At 40.0% G+C, this 12,446-nt stretch overlaps 1 protein-coding gene across 4 annotated transcripts in view; it reads left to right on the forward strand.

The window, feature by feature from the left end:
* The window catches only part of Nckap5 (NCK associated protein 5), a 959,972-nt gene that overhangs the window by 74,225 nt on the left and 873,301 nt on the right, over positions 1-12,446 (forward strand). Inside the window, exon 1 of one of the 4 annotated variants that reach the window (XM_070024275.1) lies at positions 12,178-12,318. The exons of 2 other annotated variants lie outside the window; for them this stretch is intronic. The gene's annotated coding sequence lies outside the window, so the exon portion shown is untranslated. Of the gene's footprint in view, positions 1-12,177; positions 12,319-12,446 lie in introns of those variants that run through there. One more of the 4 variants, XM_070024284.1, reaches the window with a different exon arrangement.

Consider the following 12,446-nt stretch of genomic DNA (forward strand, 5'->3'; position numbering starts at 1 on the left):
GAGAATGAAAAGAAATAGAATGCCAGTTGAACATTTTAATAAGGGATTGAAAATAGCTATTTAGTTTTATGTATCTGTTTCCAAATACTTGGAGGGAAAGAGGGAAGGAGTGGTATAAGAAAGAGAGGAAGAGTGTGAGTTTGGTTACATAGCCTAAGTGGGTCATACATTGATTCGTATGACTAAGATATCTTACAAAGTAATAACCAATGCCTTACTGGGATTTGAACTTGGGGCCTTGACACTTGCCAGGGTAGTACTCTACAAGTTGAGCCACATCTCCAGCTTGCTTTTTTTTTTTTCTTCTGGTTATTCTTTAGATAGAGTCTTACCAACTTTTCTGCCTGGGGGGGTGGTGGCCTTGAACCTTTATCCTTCTGCTCTCAGACTCTTAAGTGGCTAGAATGACAGGTGTAAACCAGTGATGTCTAGCTGACAATTTTGATAGTGTGGTTTTGTTTTTAGAATGCATGCACTACAGGTAAAGCCAAAGTCCACTGCCAAATATCCCCTTACTTAGGAGAGCCTCTGTCCTAAGGAACCCAGAGGTGATTAAATCTTAATTGGCCTAGGGAGTCAGCCATGTTAATTTGTTCTAGGAGGGTAAGAAATTTCCCTGAGCCCTCAAGAGATAGCCTGCATTGGGCACCCATGATTTATGCTGTACCCAAACTCCATTACATTGGCTAGGTAGAGGCAGCTGTCCCTTGAAGTTATTAAAGCTATTCATTTCTTCTTAGCACCCCATGGTGCAGAGGGTATCCATCGTAGAAGAGAAAATAGCTGTTTTCTTTTCTATGCCTCTAGCCTAGGGTTCAATTTCTACAGTCATCTGAATAATACACAGAGCTCAAAGAAACAGGGGTGCAGGAATTTAAATCCTCCTTGACCAAAGACTTGGAGTATGAATAATTTGTAATGTAGGACTTTTGAAAAAATATTTATCTTCATATTTTTCTCTTTTCTCCTGGAGAGAGGCAGGAGGTAGAGTGGGGTTTAAAAATTCATCTCCAAAACGCAACAGTAAACTGGGTTATCCCAGCTTCGTGGTAGCTCATGGGTGAGCAAACAATTCCTAAGGGGAAGCTGAAAGTCAGTGGCCTCCTGAGTATCAGAAATAAGATGCAGGGCTGGCCTCACACCTTTGGATTTAGGCCCCTGCCATACTACACTGTGTAAAGGAAAGGAAAGCAATTTCATCTCTATATTGGTGCTGACAAGTGTGGGAGCCAAAGATATTCAGTGTGTTCGTTTTTCTATCTTATGTGGGGGGAATTTAAGGGACTATGTTTTCACAGTAAAACTACAATTGGGGACAGAAAGTTATGGATGTAGGGATGTATACATTATACAACTAGTACAAGGTATGAATGTATATATGTTCTACCCACAAGGATATTCACATTGAGTCAGCCTAGGTCTCACTTGAACACAGAGGATTTTTTAATCTATAGAGAAAGAAATGAAGTCAAAATACTGATTATTTTGACTATTTCACTATTAATGATGGAGAGCCCTGGGATGAAGATATGAGTCTTATCATTGTTTTTCCTCCACTGGGGCTATTTTACTTTATTTATTTTTGATGGTTGTGGGGCTTGAACTCCAGGGCTAATTACTGTCTCTGAGCTCTAACACTTTGAGCCACAGCTCTACTTCTGGTTTTCTGATGGTTAATAAGATAAGATGGTTAATAAGATAAGATTCTCACATCACAAATGACTTTCCTTTCCAGGCTGGCTTTGAACTTTAATCCTCAGGTCTCAGCCTCCTGAGTAACTAGGATTACAAGTATGAACCACCAGCACATGGCTTTATTATTTTATTTCTTATTTCTGCCAAAACCATCTAATTTTGTTATTCTGGCCAGAAATGGCCACTTGTTTGATTTTTCATGCCAACTTAGGCTTCAAAATGAACAGGCCTCTTACCTTATAAAGAAAGGACTGAGGCTGGGCAAACTCCAGATTTTTGCTAGTTAATTGGAGATAACCAGGCTGGCTTTGAACCAGGATCCTCAGATCTCAGTCTTCTGAGTAGCTAAGATTACATATATGAGTCACCAGTGCCTGATTTAGCTTTATGTATCTTACTTTAAAACTACTATTCTGCTCTTCACTAAGTGTGCACTTTTGGACTATCTACTGGATTTCTTTTGTACTGTATGTCCTATGGTTTTCTAGATTTGAATTAGTTCATTACAATTCATTTCAGTGTCCTAGTTGTCTAAGAAAGCAGATACTATTGGGGACTCTGGAGAAGGGATTCTTTCCCTTTGTGGTTAAAGTTCTCCAGATTTGAGGTCATGATACACTTGGGCTCTCTTGAAGCATGGGCTCTCTGATGGCATTTGTATGTTTACAGATTAAGGATATTGCAAGGTATTGATTAAGATGAAACATCCATGGAATGAAGGAAAGGAATCTGGCCTGGATTTAGGAAAAGGTGAACTACAATGTAGGCCCTCTCCGAGGCTCACTAAATTATGCGGCCCACCAGAGTGACTTGAGACAATCCAAATTTTTCGTGCTTTTTATTCTTCTGTCCATTATTGAGTGCATGTGACTACCTTCAGAATAGACTTTCAAGAAAGGCAAATTTTATAGGAGCTGACACTGGGGATTCTTCACTCTCTAAAGAGATCTGAACACAATGTATTTGTGTTCTCCACTGGGAAAGTTGCAGGCTAAAATATGGAGATGTCCCAGGAAGCTCCAACATGCTGCACTTTGCAGATGTCACAGTTTGACCCAAATGCTTTCTGCAGGAAGGCATAGAGTAACAATAGCAGATTTCCTCAAGGGTAAGTGACAATGCTGAGGGAAGGAAGGGTGGCAAGGCAGATGGAAACCAAAGAATAGAGTAGAGGTTTATATTACTCTAGGAAGTGGGGAAGTTTAAACATGAAATAAAGGAGACCAGGAATAATTTATTGGGGGAGGGACTGTTAGAGGCAATTTTCAGGGTATTGTATAGAAAATACATTTGTTTTCCTTCTCTGCTCTATTTCCCTTTTTTCCTTTTATCCCCATATATATATATATATATATATATATATATATATATATATATATATATATATATATATATATATGGTTTGGGGAAGTTGCTAATAGGAATTGTAGTGGGTGTAGGCAGGGAGGGGGCAGGGGTGACCAGCCCTTGTTGTTTGCTCAGGATTTCCCAGGATGCTTGGCTTTCATTGAGAGCCCTGGGTCATCCTAGGTGGGTTGCTATGAAGGCTTTTCCCAAGCAGTTCTCAGGGTCACAACTGAAAGCATGAAATAATGGATGGGTGGAGGGTTTGAAAATCATGAGGGGATGCCTTTCCATATAGTTAGAAGTGACAGGAAGCAGAGACATTATTGATGGTTCCTGCTATGCTTCACATGTACTTGACAGCTAATAAATATAGATCAAAAGGAACTTGAACACAAGGGCAGTGAATTAAAAGAGAAAATTATTTGAAACAAGTTGCTAAGGGCAGGGAAAGAAGGGCAAAGTGGGAAATAAGGCAAGGAGGCAAAACAGAACTAAACATTGTACACCCAAACATTTACAGTGTTGTGGATGATGGTTGAGTGCTAAGCCAATGTCTTCAGTCCAGGCCAACATGCTCCTGTACAAATCCCTAATGAGGTTACTTTCTATAACCATACCCTCACCCCTTTGATTTTGTGTCCTTTCTTCCTTCCTTCCTTCCTTCCTTCCTTCTTTCCTTCCTTCCTTCCTTCCTTCCTTCCTTCCTTCCTTCCTTCCTTCCTTCCTTCCTTCCTTCCTTTCTTTTTCTCTTACCATGGAGGTGATTTAGGTTCACTGACCCCTAAAACCAAATTTGGTGAGAAGCTCTACACCACAAACATGACCCTGGGCACACACATTCTACACTACCACTCCTAGAGCAAAAAATCTCTCCCAGGGATTGCATAGAATTTTGATGCTGGGATGGAAGTTTGATGTAGGAGGTGGGTGGTTACCTATTTGTAGGATAGCTAGAGATCACTTTAACCAGTTCAACCAAGACCCAAAGGTTTTGGTGAAAACTGATCTCATCTTTAAGTAGCAACAAGAACAAGTTCTGATTAGGCAAGGTCCTATGATTCACTATGTAACTCTATAACCTTTGAATTTTCACTATAACTCTATAACCTGTTAACTTTCAGACTCGATATCAATCCTAGTTCAACTCAGTTAAAAATTATGTTTCTGTCATTGAACTGGATTCCTAATTTCTGTCATTGAACTGCATCCCAGCAGCTGAGTATATCATTCAGTTTACTGCATTTTGTTTTTAAGTTGGTTTAACTTTTCTAGTTCTAACATACAGTCACTACCTCTCATCCTTAGGAAATGGCACCCACACTGTGAAATTATTTTGATCAAAAACCAGGCTGAAAGATTTCAATGTAGTTTTTCACTGAATATGCCAATCAGTAGACACCCACAGAATGTTCCATGAATATTTATAACTGCTTAGGTTCTAAAATATTCATAAGGCTTTGAGTACAGTAGGCTCTCATTGAGATTTTTTTCTATAAACTGTAAACATTTTTGTATATTTAGCTTATGAATGAATAAATTCAATAATAAATTAAAATAGCAATTTCAAAGATTAATGGATTATTGTAGGACTCAAATTCACATGACATTTGGTACACAAAAATATATCATTTCCCTGAACTCCCAAAGTATTTTTTTGTTATTATTAAATGATGTTGGTTACATCTGAGAGTACAGAGAAAAGTGATCATCTGCATTTAACAAGTAGCTTGGAAGAGGGATTGCTGAAGAAGGAAAAGAAAGAGAAGGACAAAATGAGTCAGCAAATCTCTGCCCTGTGGAAAAGCCCACCAGGGGCAGCTAGCTCAGCCTTAAGTTATCTGTGCTTCATCAGCCCTGAGCTTGGACAGGTACATTTGGTAATTTCTCACCCTTCTGCCTATTTCAGTTATTTCTGTCAACTTTCTAGGCTATCTGGTTAAGAACAGGCTATATTGCTCTCCTATGATCCCCTCTTCTAAAGTGCCTTTTTAGAATATTTGCCACAAAAATAGTTTTTAGAAGTTAAAGTAACAGGTGATTGGAGGAAAAAAGAAAGTGCGCACGTGTGTGTGTGTGTGTGTGTGTGTGTGTGTGTGTGTGTGTGTGTGTGTGTGTGTATCTATGTATGTGTGTTTTCTTTCCAAGAAAAGAAGAGAAAGAAACCATGGCCCTCCTCTAGACCACCCCAGCAGACCTCTGACCTGCTTTTCCCTCCCACTACCCCTACTTTTGTCCTTTTAACTTAAGAGGCTTTGTCAGTATGAAAGGAGCTGGCTGAGTGGCCCAGGACCCTGCTGGCCATTTGGGCAAATGCAGGCAGGGGCATCTGGCTCCTGGGGATCCCTGGGAAAGTCAGAGCATCCCTGCCTCCTCCCTGGGGCATCTTAGGATGTTATCAGCTGGGAGTTCCTCTTCCCATTTCAGGCGGTTGTCAGGGACTATTGTGAACTGGTGAGATCAGGGGCCATTGTGCCTCTGGGCCTCCAAGAGCTTCAGGAACTGTGGAGAGTTGACTGTCAATGCCATTCAGAGCAGGCTATACTGAAGTCACTAGTAACACAATGAGAGGGGCTCTCCCAGGGAAATATCAGTGGCTGGCCCCATCTTCTTCCTTTCTTCAGTGTTATCACTACTTTTTAATGGCCTCTCGGTATCTGGTGAAAATCGAACTCAGAGTCACTTTTAGACAGTCATGGGCCACAAAATTAGTTGCTTTCTCAATTGATATACAGTTATATCCCTTGTGACCTCCCCCAGGCTCTGGTTTCAGACCGACTCTGTTCTCAGGTTAAAAGGAATAGAACTTACATCTTGTAGTTTAATGAATTTACATAAATCCTTGAAGTTAGCATTATGGGACTCTGGTTTACAAATGCTGTGCATTAGATTTGTGCAAAATCAAAGTCAGGAGAAGATTATATCACCCCCTCCTCTTTCCTTTTCCCACCTCCCGTTACCCAGCCCTTTTTATTTGGGGCAAGCAAAGTAGTTAAAAATGTCAAACTCACAGTATGCACTGTCAACAACACAATGAGGAGGCTGAAATAAAATCCTCCAACTTCACGGTGATACTTTATACTTACATCGGGCCTTTCATCAAAAGCCTTGCAGTGTTTTAAGAGCATTAACCCTCACTGTACCTTCGGGCCCAGAGTCTGCTGTACCAGTTGAGGAAGCAAATGAATGAGAGGAGAAGAGATGTGGTGTCTGGTTGTTTATTTGTTTGTTTTTAAAGGAGAATCTTCAGATCCCAGGCAGATTCTCCAAGGAGGCTAAATTTGCATCTATATTTCTACCTTTTTGCCATCCCTCCTAAAATCTTTGATGTCTCAGTATTCATATCCCAACAGTTTTGAGGGTACCAGCAAGCAGCACTCATTTCTCCAGTGATAGAAAAAAAGCCCCTTATAACTTGACATTTGGTCCATCATGAAATGCATCATTAGGGGAATCATTTGAATTGTTGTAAGTTTTAATACTTACTTTACAGTTTGGCCTTGCTTTTTTTTTTTGATTTATGTAGGTGGGATACAAGTAATATGTGCTTAGAATTATCTGTATCCTTGTATGTATTTGAGGCCATCAATGTGACACCTCTTTTTTCTTTTCCAAATTGCATGTTATATACCAAATTCATGTCAACTACAAGCTATGGTAGGAAACAGTTACCAGGAATTTTCTAACTAATCACAGTGCTTTTTTTCTAGGGAAACTAGATAAACCTCACCTGATATATTTTTTTTTTGTATCAGTATTTGCCAATAGGCTAATTTCCTTTTTATTATCAATACCTCTTAATATATAGTATGAGGACCATAGTTACGTATCTGCATGAGAATGAGATAACTATGTTTGGAGTATGCAAATTCTCAAGGCCCTGAGAGATCCCTCTCTAAAAACCCTGTTAATCTGTTTGGTGGACACTGTGGCACTACTATGCTATCTTTGGAAAATTCTTCTCAGCTTCTTATTTCTGAAAGCCATTGGCTACAAGCCCCAGTAGAACTATTTGCTCTAGAAGAATGGAGATAGAAGCAGAGGAAATCTAGTTACTGGGGGCTTTTAGTGTGAAGGGGAGCAGGTGGTAAACAGGTTTAAAAGCCTGCTCTCCAATATTTTCTTCTTCTCACAGTTGAATCTTGTCCATGTTAAAAGGCATGCAGATTTTCCTCCATAGAGATCTTCTGGCACTAAGCCTTTTGAGTCTTAAGCACATGCTCTTTTCACCTGTATTTGAAGCCTGTGACAGATCTCCTTTGGGGACAGCTCAGCAGAGACCAGGTTATGTGAAGGAACAGAAAGTCATATTCGTTTGCAGTTGAAATCTGAATATCTGTTAAATGGCTATTGCCATATCTTTATTTACAAGTCAGGATTAGTGTAAAATTGATGATCTCTTGTTTCTACTTTTGGTTTACTGTTCATATTGCTAAATCAAATTTGTTTACTTTCTTTTTTGGGAGGGTGGGCTGGGCAATACTGGGGGTTGAGCTCAGGGCTTTGTACTTGCTAAGCAGATACTCTTCCACTTGAGCTTTATCCCCAGCCAGTTTTGTTTTTGCTATGTTTGGCTGGTATAATGTCTTGTATTTTTGCCCAAGTCTACTACTTGGATGGTATCTTCTCTCTGATTAGTTGGGATAACAAGAATAAATCCCATGCCTAGCTATTGGTTAAGAAAGGATCTCATTCGCATTTTGCCTAGACTGGCTCTGAACCATGATCTTCACTATCCTAAGTAGCTGGGATGGAGCTTTTCATATTTATTTATTTATTTATTTATTTATTTATTTATTTATTTATTATTAGCTAGTCCTAGAGCTTGAACTCAGTACCTGAGTGCTGTCCCTAAGCTTTTTTGCTCAAGGCTAGTACTCTTATCATTTGAGCCAGGGCTTTACTTCTCACTTCTTTTTTTTTTAATTGTGAAAATATACCGAGGGGTTACAATTACATGGGCAAGGTAATGAGTACATTTCTTATCAAGCATTGTTGCCTCCTCCTTTGTTTCCCCTTTTCATCCCTTCCCATCTCCTCCCCTCCCCCAACACCCCCTCCTCCTCACACTTCTTGGTTGGTTAATTGAAGTTAAAAGTCTCATGGACTTTCCTGTCCTATTTGGGGTCAAATGAAGATCCTCATTTCTCAGTCTCCTGAGTAGTAAGGATTATAGACATGAGCCACTGAATACATGAGCTGTATTCAATATTTTAATATTTTTAATCACCAGAGGAAGCTAGAGCTCCCTGGGACACTAAAGGGTCAGGAAATTCTGAGTTGAAGTGCTGGTGGCTGTACTACACTGGCTATTTGTGTAATCATATTTAACTGACACATATAAAGTTCCTCATTGAACTTCAGTTCCCTAAGTTGAGAAGGAAGGGTAATGAAAATAATACAACTCACTAATATAACTCACTGAAATGCATACTATTAGATGACACACTTAAAACAAATGGCAATAGAAACACTTAAGAAATGGCCATTCTGCATGCTCTTGGGGATGAGGAAGCAGACAAGTTGAGGGGGAAATCATGTTCTACAGGTATACATTAAATCCCTAAGAATGGAACTTGGTAGGTCCCTTTTAAAACAAGACTGTCACCAGGAAGCAGCAACATTTGTGTTTCATGCCATGTGGATCTGGTTAACATCAGTGACTTTGGGAATTTTCTAGTTTCAGACAGAACTCCACAAGTGAGAATACAGTGTAAGACATGGTAAAGGAAATGAACAGGTAAAAAGGTGTCCCTCTGCTTGGAGTCTCACTGCTTGTCAGTTTGTGGCTGGTGAGGGCAGTACCAGGGGACAGTGGATACCATCTGAGAAGAGCCTAGGAGACAGGAAGGGAGGACCAAGCATCTCAGCAGGTAAAAGTGATTTTGGCAGCACCATTGGTGATCACATGGCAGGGACAGACTGTGGGGAATACAACCTTTCCTCCACTTACTCTTACCTTTCCCCTACACCAGGTTTTAAGGCAAGTCAGTCAAGTATTTGCATCTACCTCTTACATGAGAAAGTATGAATCATATCATACTCAAAGGGCCCCAAATATGTATTTAAACAGAATCAGGGCTCCGATTCCTGTTATTGGAACCTGAGGCCTGATACTAGGTATAAGTACTGGGCGGCCCATAAAATATAACAACATGCAAAAAATATGGGCGTGCTTTCCTGGTTTGGGAAGTATTACAAACTTATCTTTGCACTGTGAAATAAGACAAGATTCCAGTGTGCTTTACCTAGAGAAAGAGAAATAGTGCTTTGAAAAACTTAACCTTACTGTGGTAGAAATTTGCAGTCATTCTTTTTCTTGGGCTTTTTTTTTTCTTCATAAAGAAAAACATAGCATCCAATGTATGGCTTATGCCAGACATTATAGGATACAATGCCATCCATTACAGAGACACTTGAGAAAGCCCCGAGTCCCTCCTGAAGATCCGCTGTGGAGGCTGCCTTTGCTTACCTCTCTCTGGAGGTTCCATTATGTACTGTTAGTACATAATGGAGCTGGTCAAACCTGTGTGTCTGCAAGTTTTCCCTCCAGTGTTTTTCCCTGTACAGCTTGCTGACAACTAGTAAGCAAAACCTAAGCAGCTCATACCCATCAAGCCTGCAAGCTCTATTTGTCAAACAGCAGATGCAGGAGGGAAAGGTCAAGACTTTATGTCCCGAGGACTTAACTTTAATCATTTCTTAAAGTGGACAGAGGCTAAAAAGTTTTCAAATTAGTTTTTAAACATACTATGAATGAAAGGAAACCTAATACTCAGTTCTTCTCCTTTTCCCTCTCTTTCCTTCTCAGGAAGAACTCAGCAACATTCATCTAAGTCTTCCTTAAGCTCCTACTATATGTCAGGCATTTTGGTGAAGGAAATGTAGATTTCTCAACATGTTTTCTGTACCAGCATGACTTGCTTTTGTTATTGCTATTTTTCACAACAAAACTACAATATATTCATTAAGAATGAAATTCAAGCACATAAAAGTAGAAATTGAGCCAGGTCTGGCAGCTCATACTTGGAATCCTAGCTACTCATAAGGCTGAGATCTGAGCATGATGGTTCAAAGCCAGCCTGCCCAGGCAGGAAAGTCTGTGAGACTCTTATCTCCAGTTAATCACCAGAAAATGGAAAGTGGCACTGTAGCTCAAAATGGTAGAGCACTAGCCTTGAGCAAAAGAGCTCAGGGATAGTGCCCAGATTCCGAATTGAAGCCCCATAACTCACAACAACAAAAAAGTGGAAATTGATTCTACCCTATGTCCAATATTAACAATTTGTGTAATTTCTCTTATCATGTGCCACAGCATATACTATATTTTTAATTCAATGAACTACTATTTACTTCTGTCCTTGTGAGGATCTGCAGAGTTATGGCAATTTTGATGAATATTGATGAATGAAGATCTGCCTATCTTATTGGATTATAAATAATGTTATCAATCTCAGTCTTGTGCTTATATCCTAGGGTTCTTTTATAAACATTTGTGGGTCACTATCGAAAAGTAGAATTGCTGGATCTAAACAAGAATTTGTAGGAATGACATTTTAAGTACATCTAACTTACTTTCCATTAACATTGAGTTCATTTAAGTTGCATTAGTGACATCTGAGATGGAAGTGTCACAGTTGAGGGTCTTTGGATCCTACCAAGTTAATAATCAAGTGCTGTTCTTTGAGAAAATCACTTTCAAACATGGAAGGGAAGTGTCCATTGGCTGTGGGTAGTGAGATGTGAGACCTTCGGTCCTAGAGCCAGACGAGTAATGCTTAGTCTAAATATATACCCCATTACCAGGGATGTGCAAGCCTCATACCCCCTCTCACCCCCTGCCCCATGCATTTCGGTTTCAGATTCCCTATAGCTGCGATCTGGGTCTGGGTATAAACAAATAAACAATACAATATGATGGTGCTCTCATAGATCTTTCAAAGTAAGTTGGGGAGACAGAACACAGATGGCTAAAAAACAACCTAAAAATACAAGTCAGTATAAAAAAAGCAGCAAATAAGTATAAATAGTAAAGCATCATTACAGTGGTGCAGAGGAAGGAGGGAAAACAGGCTTCTGAGTGTTGAAGCTGGGTGCTGGATGTATGGAATGTCTCTGGGTGGGGGCTGGGGTGGGTGGGGAGAAGACTATAAAAACTGTAAGAACCAGCTGACAGAAAAGAGCCAATGAGAGAGTGAAAAACAGACAGGAGGATTATTTTTTTTTGATAGTTGAAAGTGAATGGGATTTGTGGTGTTCTTTGACATTAGTTATCAGCAGAGGTTCACAGTTTTATTAATTTAATTTTATGTTTCCCTAAGGAGGTGCATTATGCAGACAGGTGATTAAAATTTTAGGAATCAGAAGAAAGTTTGTGGCATTCTTCACAGCAAACAAGCGGCATATTTGCAACAACAAAAATAAAAAAAAAAAGCAAGTCTGTATTGAGGATAGGGGCACTCTTGAGTTAAGAAGTTTGGATATTTAAAAGAAAGTTTCAGCCCAACATCATGCCCCTGGAGAAGATGATAATCGGGCATATAGTCCACAGCAAATATGGCCAGTCCATGTAAAACACAACTAATATTCACACACTTGTGAATCATCAAACTCTGAAGAATGTAGATAACCATCGTGAGAAGACTCCTGGCTGCTTCAAACTTCTCCTGCAACTCTGCAGTTCGTTTATCCAGCGAGGTGCAGCGGGTACCCTTTTCTCTGTCTTTTTTATTCCAACGTGAGAGAAGCCAAAAAAAAAAAAAAGTGAATCAATAGGATTATTTACGCATGTATTACTGGAATCTGTTCCAAGATGCTGATGATTTTGCCTCAGAAAACAGACTCTTGCTTCCCCAACCCCCTCCTTTTTTTTTTTTTTTTTTTTTGACAGTCAGTTAATAAAGACTCAACAATAAGCAGCTGCCAGTGATGTCATTTGGGACTTTGTCCACGGAGCTTGTATTTACAAGCTCAGAGCAACTACAGAGCGGCGGCCCAGGGAGCAGCAGCAAGTCTCCGCAAATTCGCCCGGGATTCGTGGCAAGACCTCCCTGCTGCTGTTGCTGCTGCTGCTGCTGCCGCTGCTTCTGTCGCTGCTGCTGCTAGAATATTCAGGAAAAACCTAGAGTCTGTCCCAGATCGGCCTTCTTTGAATGGTTCAAAAATAAACAGAGGATAACGCGGGTGGAGACTTTTAACTGGAGAGTGCTGTTGGATTGTTGTAAGTTCATGCGTCTGTCTGTCTCCCGTGATTTGTGTTCCCTGAAGCGCTAACTACAAGTAAGAGTGGCTTCTATTTTTTCTTTTTTAAACTGTTGTCACAGTCTCTCCTATTTAGACAGTTTGCTTTTCTTTTAGAAGTGAGATAATTTTGTTTATGGATTTCTGCAGGCTTTCTCTACAGCCAC

The sequence above is a fragment of the Dipodomys merriami genome, unplaced genomic scaffold (genome assembly GCF_024711535.1).
Source record: "Dipodomys merriami isolate MVZ:Mamm:240054 unplaced genomic scaffold, mDipMer1.0.p SCAF_1, whole genome shotgun sequence".
In the NCBI taxonomy this organism is placed as follows: domain Eukaryota; kingdom Metazoa; phylum Chordata; class Mammalia; order Rodentia; family Heteromyidae; genus Dipodomys; species Dipodomys merriami.